Source organism: Mchenga conophoros, linkage group LG7 (assembly GCF_057382185.1).
Source record: "Mchenga conophoros isolate Kocher_MC1m ecotype Shallow Benthic linkage group LG7, M_conophoros_male_GT1.1, whole genome shotgun sequence".
Classification (NCBI taxonomy): domain Eukaryota; kingdom Metazoa; phylum Chordata; class Actinopteri; order Cichliformes; family Cichlidae; genus Mchenga; species Mchenga conophoros.
In genome coordinates this window covers 30,355,748-30,360,054 of record NC_140532.1, presented here as the reverse complement: position 1 = coordinate 30,360,054, position 4,307 = coordinate 30,355,748, and the positions used below count along the sequence as shown (strand labels likewise).

Below are 4,307 nucleotides of genomic sequence, written 5' to 3'. Positions count from 1 at the left end.
CCGTCAGAGGATAGACTTTAAAGTTCTGATGCTGGTCTATGAAGCTCTGAATGGTTTAGGATCAAAATACATCAGTGACCTCCTGACCCAGTATGAACCTTCCAGATCCCTCAGGTCATCTGGATCCGGTCTTTTATCAGTTCCCAGAGTCAGAACCAGACACGGAGAAGCTGCATTCAGCTTTTATGCTCCTTATATCTGGAACAAACTCCCAGAAAGCCTCAGATCAGCTGAAACACTCAGTTTATTTAAATCCAGGTTGAAGACTCACCTGTTCTCAGCTGCATTTGAATAAAACACCAAATCCACACTTTTAAGCTTAAATTTCAAAACTTAAAATTTTAACTACTGATTTTATCTACTGTTCTGATTTTATCTACTGTTCTGATTTTATCTACTGTTTTTTTAATCAATTTTAAATCGTGCTTTTTATTTGTTTTTAATGTCTCTGTAAAGCACTTTGAATCACCTTGTTGTTGAATTGTGCTATATAAATAAACTCGCCTTGCTTTGCCTCTTAATTTGTATTTATTTCTAAAAAGGTCAGCATATCGCAAGAAGAGAATTACAGCCAGCAACTTTGGTTTGGTCCTGGGTGCAGTCCAGCGGCGCTCATACCCTCCTTCCTTATTTAAGACTCTGCTTGGCCAGTACAACTTGACAGAAGGATCTAAAGTAATTTGTTAGTGGAAAGGGTCTGTGCTTCTAAGAATTCATTTATGACTAAGTGGTATTTTCATCCCCAAAGGCATGTGATTGGGGGATCCTTCATGAGCCAAGGACAAGCAGCTGTACACTGACTGTACTGGTGCAGCTATCAAGGAGAGGGGACTGTATTTATCCAACAGTGGCCTGCTTGGTGGTTCTCCAGATGGAACAGTTTCTAATGACTGCATCATTGAGGTGAAATGCACCATAGTCAGCCAGAACCAGAACTGTTTTGCAGGCAGCAGAAAGTAAGGATTTTTTCTTTCAGCTGGACAAGACAAGTGGTTCCCTGGTATTAAAAAAGAATCACAACTACTGTCATCAGATCCAGGGCAACCTATATCTCATGGGGGCAAAAAGCTCTCACTTTATTATTTGGACTCCATGTGACTTTGTAATCTTGCCTGTCAATAGAGAACAATCTTGGGCTGTTAATGACACCATCTCACTGGTATAATTCATTCAATTTCACGGAGAATATGTCACGGTTCTGGGTCATTTTGACCCAGCATTTTGAATTTCTTATGTTTTGGTTTATTTTTGAATGATTGATTGTTTTCTGTTTCACTGGTGCTTTGTTGATTATTATAATAAATCTATGTTTCAGTTATTCTGGTATATTTCTGTATTATGATTAAAGTTCTGGTTGTATTTTGTATTTTTGGTTATTTTCTTGATCTATTGTATGATGATGATGATTATTATTATTAGTATTATTTAGTATGTTCCAGCTCATTCTGGTTTAGGAATAGTTCTGCCCGTGTAAAGTCTCTGTTTCTTAGTCTGCGTCTTTGTCTGTATTGTTTCCTGTTTTATTTTGAAAGATTGTGTCTTATGTCAGTGCGTCCAGCTTCGCTTCCCCCCCTGTCTCGTTAGCCGGGGGGCCTTTCTCAATATGCGTACTTGTGTGTACTTGCGTTCTCGTGTACTCGTGATACGTCATCAGTCAGAGACCAAGTATTGTTCCAATTCGAAGTACGCATCAAGCCGAGAATGCGAAAAAATCCTGGATGTGTTCTCGCTCTGCCCGTTTTATCGAGCATGCATTGGTGGTGACTTGTGTGGACTTGGTACAGCTAAATATCCCAGAATGCATTTCGTCCAAAACTCAAACGTGGCAATGGCGGATGAGTGGGGCTAAAAACTTTTAAATATTACTCTTTCTTGGTCACAAAATAAACTTTTAAGTTCTTTTCAAGCGAGAATGTAGCTGTGTAAACTTCAAATATCTGCTCGATTTATCAAGATATCATATATTTCCAAACGTGCGTCTGTGACCCGCTAGCTCCATAGCAGACAGCGAGGTTGAGGATTATTAGAGCCGGCGAGAACAGCGGACTCCCGGGACATCATTTTCATGTCACCTGGTTGTAGATGTTGCAGTGCTCCACAGTCAGCTGTTATGGCCTTATCTGAGGCACTTCCACCATACAAGTTGCTTACAAAGGTTATTACACCATTAGGAGCCACACCAATTAGAGTCTTTAGTGTGGTCCGTCCTTTGTACTGGCTGTTCAAATAACTTTGTATGTCAAGCTTCTCTGTGTTAGACACAGAAACCTCCGTGCAGTCAGGTACAATCCTGCGGTTAGAAAATGGCTGGAAGCAATCTGGTAGCGATGTCCAGTTTTTGGCTCTCAAGGGATGTTGTTTTCCAGCATGCCAACATACAAAATGTCATACAGTTTCATATTGTTGTAAAAATATTAGTTGCTGTGGCTGTGCTGCAGTTAAACCTTGTAGCCAGGTCTACATGGCCACAATTAAACCACAATTGAGCTTCATCAGGGTTAGAAATAACTGGTCAACCAGGGGCATCATTTGGACAGTCCAATCAGAATGATATTTGAGCTCAAATCTGTAAAGAAGGGTTTCTAAAAACAGGACAGTAGCAGCATCAGGCAATCCAGTATAGTACTGGACCCTTTCAGGGTTGTCAGATATTTGACTGAATGAGAAAGTCTGATTCTGATTCTCTAATTGTTTTTTTTTTTAGTTTTTCATTCTCTTGTCTTAGTATGTCATTCAGAATCTCTAGCACCAGAAGACTGTTGGAAAAACTTTGAGTAACTTGCACTAGCTATCTGTGTATCTGCATTGCTGGAATGATGTAGCTTTCACTCTGATTTTCACTAGCTGGGACCTCTTTTTTTTCTTATTTTTTCTAACAGGTTTGTGGTCATCTGGGAACTGGAAAGACTTACCGTCGTTCCATGCAAATGTTTCCTTGAGGGAAGTGCCAACTGCAGACTCTTGAGTTGCAGTTTGGGGTGAAGTTTTCACATCTGTGGACGTGTTTAAAAAGGGAGAGAGAAATTTGTGATCCTACAGTAGCCCTCCATTAGTTATGTGACAGTAATTTAAGGAGCTTGAAAAGAAAAGCGTCTTGACTTCTTAAAGTTTCTTGAAGCTTCTCTCATCCGGATGAGAGGTGAAATGTCTTCAAGAAACTTAAAGAAGTCCAGACGCTTTTCTTTCCATGCTCCTTAGATTACAATGACCTGGATGACTGAGAGCCTTCACAGACAGTGACCCTAATTATTAAAATCTTACATATTGTTGTACTATTTGGTTTTTAAACTTAGCAGAAAGGTTAAGTGCTGTCAAATTTTGCAAGCTATTTGTTGGTTAGATCTCTGTTTTGGTCATTAACTCACACATAAGCTATGGATTTTAATGTATTTTCATACATAGACAACGCTTTTTGGATGTAATTTTGATTCCTCTGAGTGTTGAAAGCTAGCTAAGGTTAATATATAGCAAAGTGACCCTCAGCTTTCAAACTTTGCTTGGAGAAATAAAAATGACATCAAACATGCGGTGATGTCTTTCAGTGCGAAAATACAATAAAATCCATAGTCTATATAAGTAAAATTACTTGTAAAAGCCGGTGTGTCTTTTACTAGCGAGTTTTAGTTGTTCAGCGCTAGCTATATTAGCTAACTAAAGTAAGAACCCACTTGCTCTTATCTTACAAGTTTATTCATTCATTTATTCATTGTAAGGTACCTTATCAACTGCACCCACTTCCTCTTCTCTTTCTTTTCACAAGGAAACCGGTAAAATGACAGATTAGAGTGTTGTTTTGAACCAGATTGGTTAAAACAACAAGGATCACAGATTGCGCCATATTGAACACAGGAGAGTTTGGGCCTGGGAGCAGGGGTCATACGTCATCACTTAAAGACCGTATTGCAGCATAACTAAGAGATGATTCAGGTTTACCTGATCCAGCCTAACATATTTTTCAGGCTATAAGGTGTACTTAAATCCTTTAATTTTCTCAAAAATCGACAGTGCGCCTTATGTATGAATCACTGAAAGTTAAAAACTGTCTAAATTCTTTCATCTTTAATAAAATGATCAGCGTTGCTTCTTTACCAGGTGTAACAATTAGGTTTAACATCCAGGCATCCATGAAAACAGAAATTTAACAGAGTTAGAAGTTAGCAGGAAATTAGCTTGCTAGTTTCCACCTAAACATGATACAGCATGTTCTGACTCAGATATTTCTGAAAAAATGAAAATGTACAACTCTGCTATCACTTCCAACATAAATGAAGACATAAAACTAAACAGCAATGACCTCTGTAGGGTTA

The 4,307-nt window shown here is 38.7% G+C and overlaps 1 pseudogene; it reads right to left on the bottom strand.

The window, feature by feature from the left end:
* Positions 1 to 1,989: 1,989 nt before the first annotated feature.
* LOC146570394 (uncharacterized) lies at positions 1,990 to 3,950 on the bottom strand (annotated as a pseudogene).
* Positions 3,951 to 4,307: the final 357 nt, after the last annotated feature.